The 25760-nt window shown below is 43.8% G+C and overlaps 1 long non-coding RNA gene across 1 annotated transcript in view; it reads left to right on the forward strand.

The window, feature by feature from the left end:
* The window catches only part of LOC117879224, a 107758-nt gene extending 85135 nt beyond the window's left edge, over positions 1-22623 (forward strand). The window contains exon 3 of the long non-coding RNA XR_004646202.1: positions 20605-22623. This is a non-coding gene — a long non-coding RNA (uncharacterized LOC117879224). The remainder of the gene's footprint in view (positions 1-20604) is intronic.
* The last annotated feature ends 3137 nt before the right edge of the window (positions 22624-25760 follow it).

Here is a 25760-nt window from a genome sequence, read left to right on the forward strand (position 1 = left end):
AGCCAAGTCATAACTACGTTTAAGTTTAATTGGTTATTAGCATGGTATTAAATGCTGTAAAAGTTGTAAGTCTCTCTAGATCAGGTGGAAATTAATCTAAAGCACAGTGATCTGCATTGATTGGTATCTGAGTAAAGAAGCGTATGTTGATGATCTCAGAAAGTGGTTTCTTTTTACTGTATTGGAGCCCTCCGTGTGGAAAAAAACAGAGAGAGACAGACTGTGAGCCTGACTCTCCACTGCCCTGCACTCTGTATGGTCACTTACACTGTTGCAAAGTGAATGTAAAATGCTACTATCCTGGAGTGGTAGCATTTTGTAGACACTTGCTGTGCAGACTACACAAGGTGCAGGGCAATGGAGAGTCAGGCTGTGTGACTGCATCAGTTGTAGCTAGGGTGACCAGATGTCCCGATTTTATAGGGACAGTACCGATTTTGGGGTCTTTTTCTTATATAGGCTCCTATTACCCCTGTAGCGGTGTGGTTACCCCGCTCCTGCCCTGAAGGGCTTAAAACAGCCAGGGAGCAGGGTTGGGGCAAAGGAAAAGCTACAAGGCTGATTGGGGTGTGGCCCAGCTGCAGCTGCTTCCCCAATCAGGCCTCAGCTGGCCTGTATAAAAAGGCTGGGAGCCAGGAGCTCAACAGTCTCTCTCTCTGCACTCAGAGAGAGAAGGGCCTGCTGTAGGGAGCTAAGACAGAGTACCTGGGTGGAGCAGGGCTGGGGAAAGGCTTTCCAGCCTGGAAAGCCCCAGGTTGCGACCTAGCAGAAGGCCAAGGGGTACTGGTGGTTGCAGAGGGCAGCCCAGGGGTAGGCCAAGGCAGCAGGTCCAAACCCAATCTTGCCTGTGATGAGTGGCCTATACTGCAGTCTGCCCCAGGGAGCAGGGGCTAGTTGGTGACTAGCAGTGGCCTTATTCTGAGACGAGGTAGGAATAGTGGGTGGGGGTTCCCTGGGGAGGAGAGACCCTAGTACTGAGGGGTGTACACCAGGGGGCAGCACCCCAGATAAAAGGGCACTGGGGTCTGGGAGGGACATGGGGGCCGGAGAACAGGTGGACCACTGGCCTGCAGGGGGCACTCCAATGCTGAAATGAGCTAATTCCCAGAGACGACCAGCAGGAGGCGCCGCAGGGGTGAGTCCGCCCCGCTACAACCCCCCCACCCCTGTCCTGATTTTTCTCACTTGCTGTCTGGTCACCCTAGTTGTAGCCCACTGGAAAGCTGGTGCAGACTGTCCCCAGAGATGAGTTCCTGGGGGTATTCTCATGTCATCCTCAGAAGAAAACCTTAGGCTTTGGAATTCATTCCCTCTGATGATTCACCACAGCTGGACTTTGATGACCTTTAGTACATGATGCAAGATGCAGCTGTTCAACCTGGCATTTTAGTAACAGTCGAGGTTACTCGGTGGTAGGTGATGGAGGAGTATGTATAGGGTGGGAAGTCCTCCTGTTTATTGATTAGACTATTTAGCCAATTTACTGTATTTGATTGTTTTAAATTATGTATATTCCCCGACATAGAGGTGGATTGAGGATAACAGTGGTAATGGGAGGTGTGGGGCTTGGTGGTAGCTGGAGAAAGAGAGAAGAGTGGTCACCTGGCTCCTGGAATAGGGAACATGCCCCAAATATGGGGGGCCTTGGAGAAGGCTCACGTGAGGAGAGTGATGAATTCACTTGAGAGTGAGTGACAGATACAAACGTGGAATTTATGACTAAATAGAGCATAAGGCATGAGGAAGTGAACAGCAGTGCAGGTTGGGACAATGAATGCTGTGCAGAGCTGGAAGGGTGATGTTACCTGGGGTTCCTTTAACCCAAAGCTCTCGGTAACTTTCACCCTGCACGAGGTGGTATCAGAAAATAAATCAAGGGAGACATGGCCATCCGACTGATAGATGGCTGGCACAAACAGGACAACACACGAGTGCTTTCACTTAAAGCTAAACTGTACTTAGTCTCAAGCACTTACACATGTTTGCAACAGGTCTCTTCCAGTTCTATGAGATAGGTATGATAGGTTAGTGAAACACCCCCAACCCTCAATAATTACCAAAGCTGAGCGTGGCTTTCGAGGGGCACCGTGACAGGCTTCAGCTGGCCAGGCTTCCGTCTGCTGGTGGGGACCCGAAGATGCGTCCAGAGGGAGCGTCCCTGAAGAGCCCCTCCTGAGAAGTCCAATTACCTCAAACTTTCCCCCCTTATTTATACATTAGTAATACAATGACATATCCCTTAAAGAAAACTTGCTAAGCAAGCAGGGTTAAAAGGTTAGACACGTTATGATTGCCAATTAAAAAAATAAATAAATAAAAAAAAATCTCTGGTTAAAGTGTCCATGCCTTTGGGCTCTGACAAACATTCCTGGGGGCACATATAAACAGACTTCTTGGTTTTTTTTTTAAATATTTGCATCAGCAATTTTAACACTCTTAGCAGGAAGGGCACGGGATCAAGCTGCCCTGTCTGTGGCACCCGAAACCCCCTCCCCTCCTGTCTGGTTACACTGAGGCCGCTGCATGACCAATTTACGACCTGCTGACTTAGCTACTTTTAGCAGTAAGCAAGAATGGTTCAGTATGGCCTGCTAACTTGACTACTGTTAGCAACACACAATAGTGGCTTAGGTACTTTACTGGTTTGCCAAAATCTCCCCGAACAGTGAGGGTCTTGCACTCAGCTGAAGTTCGTTGCACATTCGCTCTGATTTGTTAATGTTGCTATGGGCCTAGGTATTGACTTCTGAGAAGAAAATGCGCTGATTTGTCTTATGACTGCTCAGTCAGTTGTGTGCCCTGCTTTTTCTCATTGTGTATATTCTAAATACCATACACCTGAAAACTGGTGAAAACAAACGGGTTTGATTGCATACTTATGTGTTTTCCTCGTCTTTAAAGAATGACTATTGTTAGATAGCTGAGAAACCAAAATCTGAATGATAAAGTTTGTCAAGTACACCCTGTCATCAGCACGCTCCTTCTCTCAGGAAGGTGTCTCTTCATTCAAGCTGGGTGAGAAAGGAGTGAAAAATACAACCTCCTTTTGTCACTCCTTGATGTCTCACTCTGAGGTTGAAATTCATCCTACTTTTGCAGGCCTATGCTACGCCATCAGCCCCACACATGTCCTTAAGATTAGGCTTGAGTGGTGTCTTACTAGTGGAGAAACCCTTTGCACTCGGGTGAATTTCATCCTAGTTGAAGGTAGAAGCTCAAGGTTTTAATCCAGCTCTCCCTTTGATGTAGCAACATATTTTTGTGGTTGAAACAGTAAGTTTTATTCTCAGTTTCCCTTCTAGTCAGGAAAAACTTGATTTAATCACTTGGGTCAGCACATGGGTCACATCACCAGACTTCAGGAGGATTTATAATTAATCATGTACAGAGCAAGCATCGTTTTCCCTTCGGGTCATATTTTGCTTTGATCTTGACATTTTTTCTATTTCAGACAGTATCATTTACATAATGAACAAATGGCAGATTCATCTTTTGATGTGGACCTATGTTGTTTATCTGGTTTCTCAGTTCCTTAGACCTGTCTTTCCCACCCCATCTCACCCTAAGGCTTTGGCACGCTTTACACCTAAAACTGAGGTTGACCTAGCTGCATCATTCAAGCCTGTGAAAAGTTCTGTGCCCTGAGCATTGTAGTTAGGTTGACCTAACCCCTGGTGGAGATGTGGCTAGGTTGATGAAGGAGTTTTCCATTGACTTCTCGGAGAAGTGGGTTAACTACATCAACTGAAAAAATCCTTCTATGGATGTAGGGAATATCTATGCCATGGTGCTACAGTGGCGTAGCTGCAGCTGTGATGCTGCAATGACTGTAGTGTAGACGTACCTTTTGTCTTCACGGATTAAAGGTGTTTTTTTTTTGTTTGTTTTTTTTAAACTGTGGGAGATAACTAATGCATGTTAGCTATCCCACTCTAAAAATGTAGTGGAGACAAGGCACTGTAGTTTTACCATGAGATTAACTAAGAAAAGCCAACCACTGGCAGGAGGATTAGTGCTGCTGAGCCCACTTAGTTACCTCATGGTAAAAACTATGGGTTCCTTGTCTCCATTTTAAGATTTTACGGAGTAACTATCACCTATTAATTATCTCACTGTAAAAAATCCACATTTTTGTCACTGAAAACAAACTAGTAGCTCACATTAAGTATTACTGTAGAAATTATTGTTCCAGACTAGAACAAATCTCCAACTGTAAATCCATCTTAAATATGATTAAAAACTGCAAAGGAAGCTAGTTTTCCTTGCTGCCTTTTTTCCTTTTCTGCAGTGTTCAGGGAAGTTACACTGTTCTCTTTATAGTGGCCTAATTCATGCCTTCTTACGCAATTAGTATTTCTCTTTTCCTGGGCAGATTTTTCCTATCTATTGGTGGTTTGGGGAGTGATATGTAGCTAGCTTCAAAATAAAGCACTAATGACAGCTGGCTGCTGGTAAACTGGCTACCCACCTGTTGTGTCCTTTCAGTTAGGTGAGCACTTCGTTATGTGGGCAAGAATACATTTTCTTGCCAACTGAGGCAAAATCTTATTTGTCTGGCAGCTCAGCACTGCAAAATATTGGCCTGGACAAATGAAACTTAATTGCTTGCTGCCTTGCTGACCAGCTCTTAAAAATCCTGGGGCTACTGACTAACTGATGCATCTGCCTTCTGGCTTTAAATGAACCCTTGCTTCCTACCTCAGTCTCCTTGTAATCATCCCCTCCAACCCCCCACTCCAAAGAGTAGAAGAAAGGGATGATTTTCTTCTGTGGCAATTGCACTGCTAAAATTACTCTCTGGCTCTGTTCAGATAGTTGCTCTCTAATATACCCTTCAGGAAGAGCGTACATGGCTAATTGTGTATGGCTACAAAACCGGGGGGGGCGGGGGGAGGGGGAGGGAAAGGACCTTCTTAATATCTCATCCAAGGAAAAAATGAGGAGCATAGGAATTGCCATACAAGATCAAACCAATGGCCAATCTAGTTAGGTAGTCTGCCTCCAACAGTGGCTGGGGCTGGATTTTTTTCAGAGGCAGTCTTAAAAGCCCATACTTGCTGTATAATAACAAATTAATGGCCTAAGTTCCTTCCCAGCCCTACGCAGTTAATGTCAGCTTGTGTTCTGAAGAACATGGATTGATATCCCTTATAAATGTTTCTTTTAACTACTGTATCTGCAAATTATATTGTTCTTCACCTAAATAACTCCTTCTTAAAATCCTACTTAGCTCTTTTCCACTGATTAGGCCTCAACTGGAGTATTGTGTCCAGTTCTGAGCGCCACGTTTCAGGAAAGATGTGGACAAATTAGAGAAAGTCCAGAGAAGAGCAACAAAAATGATTAAAGGTCTAGAAAACATGACCCAATTTTCCCTCATAGATATCTTTAGTCTGGAAAAGAGAAGACTGAGCGGGGACGTAACAGTTTCCAAGTACATAAAAGGTTGTTACAAGGAGGAGGGAGAAGAATTGTTCTTCTTAACCTCTGAGGATAGGACAAGAAGCAATGGGCTTAAATTGCAGCAAGGACGGTTTAGGTTGGACATTAAGAAAAACTTCTTAACTGTCAGGGTGGTTAAGCCCTGGAATAAATTGCCTAGGGAGGCTGTGGAATCTCCATCATTGGGGATTTTTAAGAACAGGTTAGACAAACACCTGTCAGGGATGGTCTAGATAATACTTATTCCTGCCATGAGTGCAGGGAACTGGACTAGATGACCTCTCAAGGTCCCTTACAGTCCTATGATTCTATAATGTGTTGTAATGAATCACTCTAGTTAAGTTATGCTTTGTTTTAAAGTATTTTGTATTTGTTTTAGAAGTATTGTTGTCTAATGTCATCAGGTGGACCCTTGTTCTAGGAGAGAAAGTAAACGGGAGCACCTCACTGACAGTTTCTATATCACTTAATATTTTATAGTAGTATATGCCTCTCTCTCATAGATCACCTATTATTTATTGTCACCTCTCTAAACTAAGATGTCTGCCCAATCTATTTATTATTATTTTATTATTTGTATTCTCCTATGGCCTAGGAACCCAGCTATCACTAGTGGGCATGTGCATGTAGGTAGACGTTTTTTTTGCCTTAATCTATTTGCATTGTGAGGTAACAAAGGGTTGGAGGGCAGGAATCCTGCTTGTTTCTCAGAGTACTTATGGCTGTGTGAAGGTCTTTCTTGTTCAGCTTCGTGTGTCTCTAGTTCAGTGCACACAGTAGATTGCCTTATCCCTATATAAAATATAATAACTCAAATATGAGGAAAATCACTTCCACCTTAATGTTCTAATGCTGATCTATCTCAGTTCTGCATTAAACTTCCTCCCGTTCAGCCTTTCATGCTGCACATTACCATAAAACCAACACTATATCTGCCAAACCACTGGCAGGATTGTAGAGTAATTATTTTTGTTGCATAAACAAGCTGAGCGATAGACTGAAATGGCATTGCTGCCATTACACTAAGAACACTGATCTTGTCTGTCTGTGCCTCCTGCTTGAATATGAACCAGCTGATAAAATAAGAATTGGCCAGCATCAATGAAATCTTGCCTTTGGGTTGGAGAGGGAAATAATGAACGCTTTATGAATAGAATTGTTTTTAATGTTTAAAAGGTTTACAGCTGCTGCATAGCTGAAGAACATTTTTATTAAAATATTTTTAAAGAAGCCTGTGACAGCTGGATAACTTTTATTTTATTTTATGTAGCATTTCAGAGTCTCCTTTAAAGAGGATAGAGAATATTTTCTCCCCCACAGCTTTGAATTGCTTTGTATGTAGGCAACCAGAATCAGACCAACAACTTAGATTCGCTTTGCTTCCTCTCTCAGAATTGAGATGATCTTTATGTACTAAGATGCATTGTGTAAAAGCTGGTCCACAAGATGGAGGATGATATATTGATGGGGTTAATTGCTGGACACTCTGGGAACCAGAGTCTGATCCTGCAAATACTTATGCACAGTGGTAACTCTACCCTCATGAGTAGTCTCATTATACTCAGTGAGACTATTTGCCTGCATAAAGTTGCTTACATGTGTAAGTGGACCTCAGTTGCACTGAAGTGACACAACATTTACATTGTTGTAACTGAGATCAGGATCTGGCCCATGGTGTTGAAAAGCTAGAGAAAACCATGTCCCTGATTCTGCAAAGAGAAGTCTGCTGCCTCATCCCCATTAAAGTGACAGGGATCTGTGTGGATGCAGGAGTCTGCCTGAATTAATCTATCTGCAGAATTGGGGCCCATGTTTGTTTAACATGAAGGCAAGATTTTTACACTATGTAAAGAGCTCATTAAAAACAGTTCTAGTGTAATCTTTTATTGTTAATTTCATTCTTACAAGTTCTAGGTTGAAATTTTTTTCTTTATCTTCCAGATGGTATTTTCAAAAGCTAATATACATTCTTTTTCATGGCTGATTTCCTTGTATAATGTTTTTCTATTGTCCTTTCTGAATCCTCTTTAATGAAAGAGAATCAAATGTTCTCCATAAGGCTGCCATGTTATTCCAGCCAGACAATCTATTACAGACAACTTCTTGCCATGGAATCATATTTCACAGATTTTAGGCCAAACAGATGCCTACAACTAAAATAGCTTAACTGCTGAAATAGTGTTTTATCTCCGTTGGCAGCTCTTCTCGTAATACCCCAAACCATGAAGCTAAAAAGCTTCCACAGGCTAATGGTTTCTATCGTGAAAATGTTGTCAGGTTTCCAGAGCAGTGGTCTCTTTCTTTACTGAAGGTTTGTGTATATTTAGGAATGAGTGATCTGCCTTAGTTATAGTTCAACTAGACTATGCTGACTAACACGGAGTAGGGAAAGCAAAGGCTACAAAGCAACACATTCCGTCACTTTCTGTGCTGTAATCTTGCCAGGTGCTGAGCCCGCAGTGATGTTTAATTGCCGTCTGTATGTTATCCTCTGTGAAAGTCCTCTTTTGGCAGCCCAAGCCAGACCTTTGTACCTTTGTTTAGCTTGAGTAGCACAGCTTTGAACAGGAACAGAATGGTATTTGCTAAAAAGAAAGACATCCAAGTTGCACTTAGTAAGGGAAGCACTGTGTGCAAAGCAATCCATGGTTGTCTCATCTTCCTTCAGTGCAGGGGCGCCTTGAGAACTTGTGGGGAGCCAAGCAAGCAGAGGCGCTGACTTTCCCAGGAGGTGCTCGACCCGCCCCCTCCCCCAACCCCCCACTCCACCCCTTCCCCCAGCCCCGTACCCCTACCCCTTCCCTGCCTCTTCCTGTCCCCACTCTTCCTCCTCCTCCTCCCCCAGTGCCTCCTGAATGCCGCTGAACAGCTGATCCCAGTGGGTGGGAGGCACTGGGAGGGAGGGGTAGAAGCTGATCAGTGGGGCCCACTGGCAGGCGGGAAGGCTGGGGGGCAGGGGGAAGGAGCTGATCCACGGCGTGTTTTTTCCCATGGGTGCTCCAGCCCCGGAGCACCCACAGTGTCGCTACCTATGCGAGCAAGAGTTGAGACCCAGCCTGGTGGTGGGCAAAGTTTGTCTCTGACTTTGGTCTGTCTTCCAGAGTGGGAGATCAAATGTAGAACTTGATGAAATTTTTTCATCAAAAATGAATTTTCCGGGACTCTGAAATTTGTGAATTTGTGTCAGATTTGATAAATAGTTTTAGGGGAAAAAAGTAGAAAAAACTGGGTGGGGGGACTTAAAGAAAGTCTAAATATTTTAGAGACTAACAAATTTATTTGGGCATAAGTTTTCATGGGCATCCAATGAAGTGGATTTTAGCCCACGAAAGCTTATGCCCAAATAAATTTGTTAGTCTCTAATGTGCCACAAGTACTCCTTGTTCTTTTTGCTGATACAGACTAACATGGCTACCACTCTGAAACCTGTAAATGTTTCATTTCAACTATTTTGTTTCAAAATATTTTGTTTTGATGTCTGCACGTTGAATTCAAATTTTAGTCAAACACACAAACGGGTGATAAATACCCCAAACCAACCAAATCAAAATGAAAAACAAAAATATTTATATATTTTTGAGTTCACTGAAACGTTTAAAAACAAAACAAAAAAACTTCTTTTGAATAAGTCAATTTGAAATGATTTTTTTTTTCCAATTTGAGAAGAAATTTTGGAGGTGAAAAAATGGTTTCAGTTTGAATTGAACCAGATAGCTTTTCAGTTTGGTCTGTCAGATCTAATTAGGCGATGAACTGTCTACTCCTCCAGTCTCAGACCTGAAGGGAAGGGGAATGTGGCTGACCCATAAGCATAGACATCTGCAAGGGGCCCCAAAAGTGCTGTCCCCAAGTAGTCACTTGCATTGCTTGTGTTTGAAGGCTGCTACTGGATGCACACATGGAATTCTTCTTAATGCTAGTGAGAATTAAGCATGTAGTGGGGGCCAAATTCATATCTGATATAAACAGCAATAATTCTATAGCAGCAGGGCTGAATTTTCCTCTGTCTTTTTCAAATGCGAATTGTGGGCGTAATGTTCCACATTCAGATTATTTGTATGCACAATTATCCGTGCTAGTTAAAAGCAGTTTATAGAAATTCGATCCATAAAGACAAAGCAAAATAAATTCCCTAACTTCCTGGTTTTGCTGTTACCCAGGGTTTTCAGAACCTAAAGCCGTGGTAACTTAACTGTTTCTCTCCAGGCAGTGTCAGGAATAAGTCAATGGAGGCACAGCTCATCCATCTGATATATAATTGATACAAACCAGAGTGCTTTCACCTCACTACTTTGTAATTTTAAGCGCGCACACGTACACACGCGCGCACACGCACACACGCGCGCACACATGCATACTCTGTCCCAGTAGGTTTAGAGCATTTCAAAACATTTATATTTACCTAACGTTAAGAATGGTCTTGAGGGTTGAGCGGCCAGGCTTCAGGGGGCCCCCGCCTTTTATTTAGCCACTGGGGAACTTGGTTCTCAGATCCTTGCCCAAAGAAAGCTCCCTCAGACTGCACCAAAGCAAATTCTTTTGCCTAATCTTGTATAGCTAACTTCAAACAAAGTGCATAACCTGTAGTGACTCCTAGTGGGTCATCATTGTAACCACTAATGGGTCACCAATTCTCCTAATTTCAGCAAAACTGCTCATTATCTCTTGTCACAATATTTCTAGTCATAACAGTAAAACTCGCATATCAGAGGTGTCAGAGGCATTCAAGACCAAGGTCAGCTGTCCAAACATTCCTTCTGTTCTCACAATACAGTCCCTTCTTATCCCATCCTCCCATTCTGGTAGCAAAACTGCAAACATGCAGTTATTTGGCCTTGCCTCTCAGGGCCTAAAATTTTCCTAGCTATATGATGATTGGTTTTCAGCAGGCACTGACTGAACATACAAAATTGCTGACTGCAGTACTGCCAAATTCTGGTGTTAAGTGACCATACGTCCCATTTTGGCCTGGACAGTCCCTTTTTAAACCCTGTCCTGGGCATCCCAATTTTTTTTGGCAAAACTGGGCATTTGTCCCATTTGCCCTTTCCAACTGACCATCAGTTGGCAACAGCAAATTGGGAGCATGCCCCACTTTTTGGCAAAACTGGGCATTTATCCTAAGTGGGGTGCAGAAGAATGTTTGGGAGGAGCAAGTAGCAATGTCAGTGACGCGAGAAGACTTGTTCCAGCCCCGCATGTGGGAGGGGTTCCCTAAGCGGCTCTGGCCAGCTCCACATGGGGTAGGGGGCGAGGGCCAGCCGTGTGTGTGTGCGCGTGCTTCGGTCAGCCCCGCCTGTGCGTGGGGGAGAGAGAGGGGCCTCAGGTCAGTCCTGCATATATATATATATATATGTGTGTGTGTGTGTGTGCGGCTTGGGCAAGCGGCTCGGATCATCCGCAGGGGCGTGGGGGAGTTTGGGTGAGCCTCACGTGGTGTCCCATTTTCCCTTCGGAAAATACAGTCACCCTATCTGGGGTACATGCAAGAATGTCAAATTCTGAGGTAACATTGTCATCACATTACGTCACATGACTCTGTCTGCTAGCATCCTTTCCCCATCTGCTGGCAGAGTCCTATCACTTGGTCAGCTATTAGTCAGACTTGCCATTGATGGACTGTCCAATGTGCACAACTTTTAAATCATTCTTCAGAACTCAAGGCAAGAATTTAATTTTTTTTTTCAGAGCAAGAATGAGCATGCACCTAATAACGCGCCTGTTTTTATAGATTTTTATTCAATATGCTGGCAGAGATAGTGTTGCCTTTGTATCTGCTAAAAATTCTGGGCCAGGATTACTTGACACACTTGTAGCACCAAAATACCTGAAGGTAAGAAGATAATTTGACCTACATAGTGTGTGGAAAAAGTATGCATTGTGCTATCAGGATCTGCTCTTTAACTGTGCTGTGGATATTTTGGCACTCTGTGGAATCAAGCAGCATATTGTTAGATGAAAGGAGAAATGTCTGCCCAGTGCACAAATGGAATGCAGGTAACTGTGCTTTCTAATCTCCACTGAGCTGTACTCTTCACTTTAATATTTCATAGACAATGTCAACCACATTTTCAAATGCTACAGTTTCTAAATGGTGGCTACAAATGTGTGTGAAAGCCTCACCCTTATGCATGCGTATAGGATAATAGTGTATACAACTACCCCCAAAATATGTAGATTACCATTTGTGTGCATAAACATAGGTTTTGTTTGCGTAATGGATACATGGGCATTTGCTGCAGGTGCAATGTAAGCACCGGCATTTGACAACGTGGACTTGCATGTTTGAATACCCCCAACGGAACCAGAATTCTCAGACTGCGCTCCACTTCCACCCCAAAAATGTATTTAGTATAGAGGTATTATTTAAAAGGACAATACGTAGCACATCCTGCCCTTAGAGAAAATGCCACAGAAATGTTTAAAATTATTCTGTAAAATGTCATAAAGAACAGTATTCCCATCTCAGAATTCTATAGGATGGTTCAAAACATACACAAGTCATTCTCTCTATTTGTTCTTTTTAAGGTTTTAGAGTAACTTGTACAGAATCATAATACGTTTGTACACAACCTTCTTTCATCCCAGTTAAGTTATTTAGCACTCTTCCATAAGGATATACATCTCATAGCATTGATGAATGTAATATACATGAGCAAGGAAACGCTAGTGAAGATGGGTGCTCCAAGGTAACAAACAACTAATTATTTTAAAAGACACAATGTTTTATGTTTTTGATTTGGTTTTAATATATTTTGCTTGTTTTTTCTTCTTTGGAAAGTTCCGTTCCCTTTCTTGATGACTACGTTGCACCAAAGTGCTTGGAAGAGCCCGGTTGCCCACAGATACTGTCTCTTCCTTGCCAAGCCCTTTGTTCCAATGAAGGCTAGCATAAGGGTCAATGAGTGGTTGCATTGGAATGCCTGACCCCTCCCCATTCCCCCTGAACACCATGGAAGTAGTCTCTGCATGGTCTGGCATGGACGGCCACTTTGAGGGCAGGCCTGGAAGGGTCTGTGGTGCACTGGGGGTGGGGCCACAGATCCACATTTACGTGGATCCAGAGGTCCTATTTTCCTGTGCAGCTGGCATGGAGAGGCTGTGAACACTATTCAAGCCCATAAGCAAAGGTGAAAGAATTCCAGCACAGGGAGTCAAAGCGGAAGAATCACATGGTCAGAGTGGTAGGAGAGGAAAAGGGGAGGGCCAAAGAGTAGAAGGCTTCAGTAATCCAAGTGAGAGGACTTGGGCATTGACAAGGGTTTTAGTGGTGGGTTTGGAGCGGAAAGGATGGGTTTCATAGCTGTTGTAAAATATTTAGCAACAGCTTGGATGTGCGGGGACAAGGAATGATGTGTCAAATGACCCTGCAGTACAAGCCTGTGGAGAGGCAGGCGGGTGGAGTGGTCTATGGCGATGGAGATATTGCTAACATCATTCATTATTATACCTCTTTTACAGATAGTGGGGTGGGGCACAGAAATATGACTTACCTTGGTCACAGGAGCAGAGTGGGAATAAAAGCCAAGGTTCCTGATACCCAGTCACCTGATCTTACCAGTCGACAGCACTCAGTCAGTCTAGGGAAGACCTGGGTGGTGGTGAGTAGTTCTTCTCTTGGCACTGGACATCTGGTGCTTGATGTATCCCAGTCCAAAGACAGTTTCTTTTGAGTGTGTGAATCCCAGCATAAGGTGGTTAATTATGGAAATTTGGTGATGTACAGAAGCACTCATACTTCACAGGGATCCTGGTCAAGCTGACTGAGTCTTGGCCTGAAGCCTCTCAGACTCATTGTCCTGGCAAGCTTCAACGTTTATGGAAATCATGTCTGTGTAGTCTTTGTATGTCACAACTGCCACATCTGAGCTCTCTGGGTCTCATGACCTCCTATGAGTAGAGACCAGTTGAATCAAGATGGATAATTTCAAGCTAAGACTTGTAGTTTGTCAGCTGCAGCTCCATATTCAAGATGAGGGAAGCAGCAGCTGCCATGGCCATGTTGTCAGATTCTGTCTGCTAGCCTGTGGGCTCCCTTCGAGCTACGCCTGCTGTGTATGTATATGTTGAATAGCCCGGCCAGGCTGTAGAAACATACAATGTCAGAGAGATACATGACCTTACTGTACACTCCTTATTTGCATTTATGCAAATAGTCCCCTTGACTTCAATCAGACTACTTGTATAAGGAAGTGCTCATCCTTGAGAGAAACTTATGTCATCTGCATAAAGTCAGAGCATTTAGGCTGGAGGGCAGACTGGGGAGGTAACATTTTGCCAGACCTGCTGTTGTCCCACCTCGTGCCTACACCCAAACTAACCTTTTCTACGAGTCCCATGAAGGCTGGTGTGGAGACCAGCTCTATGGTGAGGGACCTCTGCATGGCTGCTCAGGCAGCTGATCCCCTGAAGAGCCCCTGTGCAGAGCTTAAGTGATGCAGAGGCCCTTATGCCATCCCTCTGCCCTGGGAGTGAATAGGAGTAAGGGTTGCACGCTTGGGCCCTTAAGATATAATGGCCTGTGCATGTGATTATGTAACTGCCACAGCAGATGTACCATCCTCATGAAATAATTCACATTTAGCTAATGAAGCCCCTGGCAGAATGTATTTTGGGACACTTCCTGTTTACAGATCTCTGCTAACCCTGTTATGCCATTAATTCTGGTGGTGTTTATTCCTGGGCATTGTAGTAACTTACTAATTTGTCTCTCTTTAATAGGAAGCAGAGACACAAGCTTAATACACTGATTAGGAAATTATTCTGACTTTCTCTAGCAATTTTCTCCATTAGTGCAGATAGCTGTAAATCAGATCCACGGGGCCAGGCTGAAACCTGGCTGACCTCTTACTGCCTGGGCTTAGTTTACAAACATTAGGAGGAAGTTTGATCAGCACAGATGTGTACCTTGCACCAAGCTTGGTGCGTTTACAAGTGTCAGGGCTCTGGGTTGTTGGTGTTGTCCAGGAATATTATGTCATTAAGTAGAACATGCAGGCACACTAATAGGGCAGAGTGCATACTGACCTTGTTTGACCAGGCGGGGGGGACCCTTATACTCCAACCCTCCCCCCTACACACAGCTCCCAGGTGCCAAAGGGCAGCTTACAATAGCAGTGCAGCCCCTGCATAAAGGGGAATGGAGTGCTCCTGACCTGTGGGGAGCAAGGTGGGCAAAAGGGGGTATAGAGAAGGGGGGGCCATATCGTGCCAGGGAGGTGGTGTGATCTGCAGAGCAGGATCATCCTGCTCATAGCTGGCAAAAAATGTACCCCTGTCCCAGCAAGTACTAGGGAGGCAGGAATTCTCTGCTGTTCCTCCTGGGACAGTGCAGCTCCACATGGCCTCCTGCTTGGCCATAATCTAGATCTATATTTCCAGCTGGGACAGTTGCTTCCCTCTAACTTGCTGCAGAGAGAACCTAGGAACCCAGCAAGGCAGCAAGTGCAAAGTTTGTGAAAGGTCAGAGTCTAGCAAGTAGCGTGGAGGTATTTATTGCTTGAACATATCTACCATATGTTACTCCACTGCTTTTCTAGCGGGCTCTCTGCTCCAGCTTCTGTGCTGCTGCCATGTTTCTTTGCTGTTTCACTGGAAGTCCCAGTGAGGCACCAGGACGTACCTGGTACACTTAAGAGCCCTAGAGGAGAGATTTAGCATGTCTTAATGTACATGTAAGTTAGCCAGCAGTGAAGCTAAAACTAGGGTGGTAATGATTTCTTACCACACAAGAGAATTTTGATGCTCCGTTTATTGATGTCTCTTTAGTGCTTTGAGCTCTTCGGAAGAAAGGGCTTAAGCTCCAGCAAGGGAGATGTAGGTTAGATATTAGGAAAAACTTCCTAATATAAGGGAGTTAAGCTCTGAAGCAGGCTTCCAAGGGATTATGGAATCCTCATCATTGGAGTTCTTAAGAACAGGTTGTACAAACACCTGTCAGGCATGTTCAAGGTTTATTTGGCCCTGTCTCAGCACATGAGGCTGGACTAGGTGACCTCTGGAGGTCCCCTCCAGCCCTGCATTTCTATGATTCTCTGACTGGAGGGCAATAGGATAGGCAGGTTCTACGGCAGTTGAGATGAGGTGCTTGAAGGACAGACTGACTTCTGAAGAAACAAGGAACCTGACCAAATCAGGAACATGGCAAAGTAAAAGAAGAAACAGACTTATTTTAGAAAATCCTGGAGTAATGCTGCTTATAACCTTTTCCCTATTGCTGTGCTTTATTTAATCTTTTCATTAGTTCACTACAAGCACTTTCCCTAGTGGGAAGAAAATAAGAATGTCCATACTGGGTCAGACCGAAGGTCCATTTAGCCCAGTATCCTGTCTTCCAAAGGTGGCCAATGCCAGGTGCCCCAGAGGTAATCATCAAGTGATTCATGTCTTGTTGCCCATTCTCAGCTTCTGGCAAACAGAAGCTAGGGACACCATCCGTGCCCATCTTGACTAATAGCCATTGATGGAACTATCCTCCATGAATTTATCTAATTCTTTTTTGAACCCTGTAATAGTCTTGGCCTTCACAACATACTCTGGCAAAAAGTTCCACATGTTGACACTGCATTGTGTGAAGAAATACTTTCTTTTATTTGTTTTAAACCTGTTGCCTATTAATTTCATTTGATGACCCCTAGTTCTTGTGTCATGAGAAGGAGTAAATAACACTTCCTTATTTACTTTCTCCATACCAGTTATGATTTTATAGACCTCAATCATATCCCTCTTTAGTCTCTCTTTTCCAAACTGAAAAGTCCCAGTCTCATTAATCTCTCCTCATATGGAAGCCGTTCCATACCCCATATCATTTTTATTGCCCTATTCTGACCCTTTTGCAATATATATCCAATATATCTTTTTTGAGATGGGGTGACCACATCTGCATGCAATATTCAAGATGTGGGTATACCATGGATTTATATAGAGGCAATACGATATTTTCTGTCTTACTATCAATCCCTTTCTTAATGATTCCCAACATTTCTGTTCACTTTTTTTGACTGCCGCTGCACATTGAGTGGATGTTTTCAAAGAACTATCCACAATGACTCCAAGATCTTTCTTGAATGGTAACAGCTTATTTAGACCCCATCATTTTATATGTATAGTTAGGATTATGTTTTCCAATGTGCATTACTTCGCATTTATCAACATTGAATTTCATCTGCCATTTTGTTGCCAGTCACCCAGTTTTGAGAGATCCTTTTGTAGCACTTCACAGTGTGCCTGGGACTTAACTATCTTGAGTAGTTTTTGTATGATCTCAAAATTTTGCCACCTCATTGTTTAACCCTTTTCCAGATTGTTTATGAATGTGTTGAATAGGACTGGTCCCAGTACAGGCCCTTGGGGGACACCACTATTTACCTCTCTCCATTCTGAAAACTGACCATTTATTCATATCCTTTGTTTCCTATCTTTTTAACCAGTTACCAATCCATGAGAGGACCTTCCCTCTTATCCCATGACAGCTTACTTTGCGTAAGAGCCTTTGGTAAGGGACCTTGTCAAAGGCTTTCTGAAAATCTAAATAAACTGTATCCACTGGATCCCCCTTGTCCACATGCTTATTGACCCCCCTCAAATAATTCTAGCAGATTGGTGAGGCATGATTTCCCTTAAAAAAAAAAAAAACGTGTTGACTCTTCCCCAACAAATTATGTTCATCTAGGTGTCTGACAATTTTGTTCTTTACTATAGTTTCAACCAGTTTCTCCAGTACTGAAGTCAGGCTTACTGGCCTGTAATTGCTGGGATCACTTCTGGAGCCCTTTTTCAAAATTGGTGTTACATTAGCTGTCCTCCACTCATTTGGTACAGAAGCTGGTTTAAATTATAGTTACAGATGACAGTTAGTAGTTCTGCAATTTCACATTTGAGTTCCTTCAGAACTTTTGGGTGAACATCATCTGATCCTTATACGTACAATGCATGCACTTCTACCCCTCACAGAACTAAAAGTGGCTTTTAAGACACTTGTAAAAGGGCACACCTGCCCAGTAGCACCCCCTGCTGGCCAGAGGTAGCTCTGCAGCACCCTGCCACAGTCTGTCTCTGTCTCCCCCTCCCCCCACCCTTTCAGGGTTTTTAAAATAATCTTCACTAGTCCAGAGTCCTTAAAACATTTCCCTTCTGCATCTAATTCATTTACATACAATCAGGGGTGAAAGTAACTTAAAGGACTTACTGGTACGCTGGAGTCCTGAGCGGGGGCGTGGCCTCAACCAGAAGAGGCGGGGTCTTTCAAGATTTAAAGGCCCTGGGCTCTGGCTGTGGCTGGGAGCCCCAGGGCCTTTAAATCACCCCGGNTTTCAAAATTGGTGTTACATTAGCTGTCCTCCACTCATTTGGTACAGAAGCTGGTTTAAATTATAGTTACAGATGACAGTTAGTAGTTCTGCAATTTCACATTTGAGTTCCTTCAGAACTTTTGGGTGAACATCATCTGATCCTTATACGTACAATGCATGCATTTCTACCCTTCACAGAACTAAAAGTGGCTTTTAAGACACTTGTAAAAGGGCACACCTGCCCAGTAGCACCCCCTGCTGGCCAGAGGTAGCTCTGCAGCATCCTGCCACAGTCTGTCTCTGTCTCCCCCTCCCCCCACCCTTTCAGGGTTTTTAAAATAATCTTCACTAGTCCAGAGTCCTTAAAACATTTCCCTTCTGCATCTAATTCATTTACATACAATCAGGGGTGAAAGTTACTTAAAGGACTTACTGGTACGCTGGAGTCCTGAGCGGGGGCGTGGCCTCAACCAGAAGAGGCGGGGTCTTTCAAGATTTAAAGGCCCTGGGGCTCTGGCTGTGGCTGGGAGCCCCAGGGCCTTTAAATCACCCCAGAGCTACCAGCTGCAGAGGCAGCTGGGAGCCCTGGGGCTCGGGGCAAATTAAAGGGCCCAGGGCTCCAGCCACCACGGAGCTCCGGGCCCTTTAAATCACCGTGGGAGCCCTGCCACTGCTACCCTGGGGCAGCAGGGCTAAGGCAGGGATTTAAAGGGCCTGGTGCTCCTGTGACTGCAGGGAGCCCCGGGCCCTTTAAAGCGCCGCTGGAGCTCCAGCAGCCGGGCTCAGGCGCAGCTTTAAAGGTCCTGGGGCTCCCTGCAGGAGCTGGAGCACAGGGCCCTCTAAATCCCCACCCAAGCCCGTCTGCAGGAGCCCTGGGGCTCCAGCAGCGATTTAAAGGGCCAGAGGCTCTGGCTGCTGTGGGGAACCCTGGGCCCTTTAAATCACCGTTGGAGCTCCGGCAGCTGGGCTCGGGCGGTGCTTTAAAGGGCCCGGGGCTCCCTACAGGGATTGGAGGCCTTTAAATCCCCACCTGGCTGCCAGAGCTCTGATGGTGATTTAAAGGACCTGGGGTTCCCCGCAGCGGCTGGAGCCCTGGGCCCTCTAAATCATCGTCGGAGAAGCCAGTCCAGTCCAGCACGGCGTACCAGCTTACTTTTCACCTCTGCATACAATTCACACAATACTCAGTCTGGGGGCTTCTCGCAGACGATAATCCTCGTCTCCCCTCCTGCATGGAGTCTTCCCTTGCTTTTCACAGGCCACTCCTANGGCTCTGGCTGTGGCTGGGAGCCCCAGGGCCTTTAAATCACCCCGGAGCTACCAGCTGCAGAGGCAGCTGGGAGCCCTGGGCTCGGGGAAATTAAAGGGCCTGGGGCTCCAGCCACCACGGAGCTCCGGGCCCTTTAAATCACCGTGGGAGCTCCGGCAGCTGGGCTCGGGTGGTGCTTTAAAGGGCCCGGGGCGCCCTACAGGGATTGGAGGCCTTTAAATCCCCACCCGAGCCTGGCTGCCAGAGCTCTGATGGTGATTTAAAGGACCTGGGGCTCCCCGCAGCGGCTGGAGCCCTGGGCCCTCTAAATCATCATCGGAGAAGCCGGTCCAGTCCAGCACGGCGTACCAGCTTACTTTTCACCTCTGCATACAATTCACACAATACTCAGTCTGGGGGCTTCTCGCAGACGATAATCCTCGTCTCCCCTCTTGCATGGAGTCTTCCCTTGCTTTTCACAGGCCACTCCTAGCCCTGCCTGGCTGGAGTCTTTTGGTCCCTGAAATCTCAGATTCTTCTGTAGCCTGCAGCAGCCCTTCTAACTCTGCAGCTTCAATCCACTGCTGTCTCCCTCTTTATAAGGGCCAGGTTCCTTACCTTAAGTCCAACTGGGCAGTGGGTAACCAGAAAAAAAGGAAAAAGGTAATTGGTGACAGTTGCATTGGACCCTCACTTCCTCTTAAAGGGGCCAGTCATCCTGCAACAACATTATTTTGGGAAAATGAAATTTATAATCAAGGAGCTGTTGTCTCATAACAATAGCCCAAAATACTAAGATATTGGTGCCCTTCGTAGGGATTTGAAGACCTTTGCAGACTTTTGGCACATTCCTTGTTGTAAGTTATTGCTGTGCCATATTCATTTGCTGTACCTTTCAATAACAGAACAAACCAGAAGAGGCTGGCAAAGGTTTATCAGTTATTAACTCCCAATGCATCCGAAGAAGTGGGCTGTAGTCCACGAAAGCTTATGCTCTAATAAATTTGTTAGTCTCTAAGGTGCCACAAGTACTCCTGTTCTTTTAACTCCCAATTATGTTTCAACCAAGAATGCTTCATCTGTTAGCTCAGGAGGAAAACAGAATCTTTGCCACTGACATCCCCTGTATTCCCAAATTGCAACTCTTTGTAAAAGACAGTCTGATGATATGCTTCAGTAAATTTGTGATTTTTAAATACAGTGAAGTCTCTGGATTCTTTATGTAGTTTTCTTCCCAAATGTCAATATAATTGTGTGGAAATTGGAATGAGTTCACTAACCCCCTACAGACTCACACTTCCCTCTAATACCTCCTGCAGCATTATATTTCTTGCTGTAACATCCTCTGCAACATCACACCTGCTACTGACAGCTCTCAAATAACATTTCCTTTCCATGTGACTTTGGCAGGGATGAGTTTGTTGACTGGAAAATCATTTGAATTCATCCAGGATTACCTCCTTCAATGTATGATTTTAAACTTTTTGTTAAAATAAATTACGTATTGATCATTTGGGTTACATGCTGCAGAACAAAAGGTAGCTGTGACAGGCTGCATATGGCTACTCAGTCAGCCATCTTACCCTTCTGATGTTTTGTTCCTTCTTGTCTTGTCTCCAACAGCACCAGCAGCTGGAGTAAAGCAAGAATCACAATCAATGTTGATACCCCATGACACCTAAAACAGCATCAGCAACAAAAGGAAACAAGCTGGAGAGGAGCTGGTTGACCTGAATGTGACTTAATTTAATTGCTGATTTAATCTGGCCAAAATGGTAGTGATTTCACTGTTTCCGTCCTGGCATGTTGTGTTGGAAGATGTGTTGTGTTCAGCGCAATCTATACGAGGGCTGAAGGACTGATCGATCAAAGTGATCATGGTGATGTTATGCTGGAGCCTAGAGCATTTCCCTCTTTGTTTGAATGAGAAATGTCTTTAAAATCCACTACTGTGAAAGCAAGAACAAACTTCTCATCCTTCACAAGCTCATTAGCAGTCAACAGTGCACTTGGCAATATAATATAAAGAATATACCGTAGTTAGATGTAAAGTACCAAACTTAGTCTTTTAACCCAACAAATGAACCTGTTAGCATAATCATTTATAAACACTGGTAGCACTTTCCTCCTCATGGTATGGATCAACAGGGCAAAGGGTCATGTCAACTTACTCTTCCAATGGAATAAGAATCCTAAGAGGCTGATACCTCTTTCCCCATTGGGCCCCCATTTATGAAAGCACCAATTGAAGTCAATGGTACTTGATCATATGCTTAGCATGTGATAACTGCTTTCCTGAATCATGGCCTTTGGCAGCAGGAACCTGTACGCCCAGGCCCCCAGTCTGACTCCTTTTCTGTTGCCAGAGACTAACTTTCTTTTACCATCTTGAACACCGTGAGCTGCCTTTTCAGTGTCACTGGGAATTACAGTGTTTGACATAAACAATGATGTAACCTATTGCTTAAATCAGCTTCTGTACCAGATAACTGGAGGATAGCTAATGTAACACCAATTTTTAAAAAGAGGCTCAGAGGCGATCCTTGCAGTTACAGGCCAGTAAGTCTGACTTCAGTAGCAGGCAAAGTGGTTGCACCTATAGTAAAGAACAGAATTATCAGACTCGTAGATGAACATGATATTTTGGGGAAGAGTCAACACAACTTTTGTAAAGGGAAATCATGCCTCACCAACCTATCAGAATTCTTTGAGGGTACCATCAAGCATGTGGACAGGAGTGATCCAGTCAATATAGTGTGCTTAGATTTCCAGAAAGCCTTTAATAAGGTCTCACATCAAAGGCTCTTGAGCAAGGTAAGTGCACATCAAAGGCTCTTGAGCAAGGTAAGTGGTTATTGGATAAGAGGGAAGGTCCTCTCATGGATCAGTATCTGGTTAAAAGACAGGAAACGAGTAGGAAACAATGGTCAGTTTTCAGACTGGAGCGAAGTAAATAGCTATGTCTGTCAGGGATCTGTACTAGGATCTGTATTGTTCAACATATTCATAAATGAGCTGGAAAAGGGGGTGAACAGTGAGGTGGAAAAGGTTGCAGACAATACTAAATTACTCAAGACAGTTAAAGTCCAAAGCTGACTGTGAAGAATTACAAAGGGATCTCACAAAACTGGGTTGCTGGGGCAACAAACTAGCAGAGGAAATTCAGTGTTGATAATTGAAAATAATGCACATTTGGAAAAAAATAATCCCAACTAAACATACAAAACGATGGGGTCTAAATTAGCTGTTACCATTCCAGAAAAAGATCTTGGAGTCATTGTGGATGGTTCTCTGAAAAATCCGCTTAGTGTGCAGCGGCATAAAAAAAGCAAACAGAATGTTGGGAATCATTAGGAAAGGGACAGATGATAAGACAAAGTATCATAATGCCACTAAATACAACCATGGTACACCCACACCTTGAATACTGTGTGTAGTTCTGGTTGTCCCACCTCAAGAAATATATTAGAGTTGGAAAAGATACAGAGAAGGGAAACGGAATTGATTAGGAGTCTGGAACAATTTCCATATGAGGAGAGATTAAAAAGACTGGGACTGTTCAATTTACAAAAGAGAAAACTAAAGGGGGATATGATAGAGGTCTATAAAATCATGAATGGTGTAAAGAAAGTGAATAGGGAAGTGTTCTTTACCCCTTCATATAACATGAGAACCAGGAGTCACCCAATGAAATTTAATAGGCAGCATGTTTAAAACAAACACAAGGAAGTACTTGTACATTGCACAGTCAACATGTGGAACTCATTGCCAGGGGATGTTGTGAAGGCCAAAAATATAACATGGTTCAAAAAATAACTAGATAAGTTCATGGCAGATATGTCCATCAATGGCTATTAGCCAAGATGGTCAGGGATGCAACCCTATGCTCGGAGTGTCCCTGAGCCTTTGACTGCCAGAAGCTGGGATTGGATGATGTGGAATGGATCACCTAATAATTGCCCTGTTCTGTTCATTCCCTCTGAAGCAACAGGCTCTGGCCACTGTTGGAGGACAGGATATGGGGCTAGATGGAACACTGGTATCCTTTTGTTCTTATGTTTTGAATTATCATATTTATTCAATATGGCAGAAGTGCTGAGTGATTTGATGCAGGAATTTGGTTCCCTTGGCTAGGCATGGTACAAATACATACAAAGATACAGTCCCTGCATTTTCAGTAGCAGCAGCCTCTCAGCTGAATGTTTCTAATAATTACCACTCTCCTTTTTTAAAAAAGAATTTGTGACTTGAATACGTTTTTGGGAGCAGCCATAGAGGAAGTTCTTGGGTACTCACCATGTGTAAGTACCACTTCTAGGAACATAAAGAATTCTCTGCTCTCTTTTACACAGCAGAGCCAGCAGTTAAGTGGATCATGTTCCCCAGTGGCAGATTAACTCCCCTTTCTTGCACATTCTGAACCATACAACTGCAGGAAAACGTAGCCTTACAGCAGTTCCAGAGATGAGCAGTAGGTAATGGGCACCAGCATCTGCTTTAGAATGTTGACAAGAGTGCCAGGAAGAAGGAAGGCCAGGTCCTGCTCCTTTGCAGCTGCAGTGCACCACTGGGTGCCATGACTGAGGAGGAGGGTGGTTTGTGGTTAAGGTACTACACCAGGTATCCTGTGTAAACTTGGACATGTCATTTAGGGTACATCTACATTTGAGCTGAGTTGATTTTTGAGCTCATGTAGACATACCCATGTTAGCTCTGCTCAAGGTAGTGCCTAAAAATAGCAGTGTGTCCCTGGCAGCTTGGGCTAGCTGCCCCAAGTACATTCCCACTCAACCCATTGGGTGCATACTCGGACAGCTAGCCTGAGCTGCCACCCATGCCGACATGGGCACACTGCTATTTTTAGGCATTAGTGTGGGTACATCTGTATGACCTGGGAATCACACCTTTCAGCTCAAATTTAGACATGCCCTCTATCTTGCTGGAGTTAGAGCCCATCTGTAAGCAAGGGAAGATAATACCTCCTTTCTCCCATCCTTTGTCTATCTTGTCTATTGAAAATGTAAGTTCATAGGACAAGGGCTGGATCTCACTACATAAACACATAGAGATTGAGGACTGTTGGTGCTACTGTTACACCATTAATAAGAATGTAAAAAAGGAGCAATTTGTATTCTTATAACATGCACAACCTTGTTGAATGAACTGGGATTTTTGTAGGCTGGATGGACAGAATTTGGCCATGTCCCAAATGTATCCCTGGTGTAAATCATGGACGAATTTGCTCCAATATGTCATCTTCATGCACAGAAATAAAAAAAAATTGATGTTAGTTTATTTTATATTATGCTTTGGTGTATAAATTCCATCTTTTGGGCGATAGTGTATGTGTTCCTTTACTGCAGCGTGTTGACTTAAACTCATGAATCTCACTGGCTATTTATACCACTATGACTGGTGATTAGTTTGGTGACAGGTACTACGCAAAACCCTAAGATACAGTGGAAAAGCTTAACTCTGACAGACGTTCTCAGAGTGCTTCGAAGGGCCAGTTAGTCAAGAAAACCAATGTTTTTGACCTTTTCTTAATCCAAGAAGAGTTGGTAGTTTTTGCGGGTGACTCAGAGGATGCTGTGTGAATATGAGTAATTCAAGTTCAGAATGTTATTGTTTACATCATAGCTTGTTTTACTTTGTACTCCACAGTTGCTCACAAGAAAAACCTGGTCTATTTTGTGATACAATGTATTTTTCCTTTGACTGGTAGAAAGCAAATCCTATAGTTCTACTAGATGTATTCCCTGCATAATCAACATATCTAGCAAAACAGCTTTGAAAGCTGAACTACATGAAGCAAACCAGAATAGAGATGATTTGGAACAATAAGGCCAGACTAAAAACAATCCCCCTTTAGAATTTATTTTTGTCTTCATCTCCAAGGTAAATTCTAAATCTGCATTTTTCAGCCTTGTGTATTTCTGTCCTTTCCAATTTACTGGATCTCTTTCCAGTAAAGATGTTTTAAAGTGTATAACTGTAAATTGTTATGTAATTATGTGATGTACTCATAAGCCACCTTTTTAGCTAATCCATTGGTGTACTGGAATGATGTTTGCGGAGGCTCATGGAAACATTGTAAAAATTCTACCATCAAATTTAAGGCAAGGTTGGGATGATTTCCCTGCTTCTAATGGATTCACCACTTTCTGGGTACAGCTAAATCTTCCCTGCCCAGAGATGGCTTATCCATGGGACTCCTAAAAATACTTTTGAAGAACAAATTTATTCCTCTGGGAATGGACCAGAATGCACCAAAATGGCCTGGCGGAGGATTCCCCGAACAAAGTCTTCTTTACCACCATTTAAACTGTACCAGACAAAAACTACGTTATGTACCTGAGCCAAATCCACTGAAGTCAATAGTAGTCTTTCAATTGACTTCTATGAAATTGGATCTGGCCCCGAATTAGTAATATGTGCTGAACTTCTTAAAGGAATTTAAAGGGAATTAGGTGCCTAACTTTCCCACTGAATTTCATTAAGATTTGGTCACCTAACCCCTATGGCTCCTTTAAAAATCCCAGCATGACTTTCAAGAACAATGTATAAGTCTTCTTAGCAAAAAGCCAGCCTTAATATAGTTTGTTTCGCCTCATTATGGTCATGACAGAGTTGTTTTGTTTGTTTTTTGTTTAAGTTGGACAACATGTAAATAGGTTCCCCGGCGCCTCCCTGCTGTTGTCTGCAAACACATGCACCCCAGATAGACCAGATTTGTCACAGGCAAGCGGGGGAAGAGTAGGATTTGTTAGAGTCCCTTG

Source organism: Trachemys scripta, chromosome 6 (genome assembly GCF_013100865.1).
Source record: "Trachemys scripta elegans isolate TJP31775 chromosome 6, CAS_Tse_1.0, whole genome shotgun sequence".
NCBI lineage: Eukaryota > Metazoa > Chordata > Testudines > Emydidae > Trachemys > Trachemys scripta.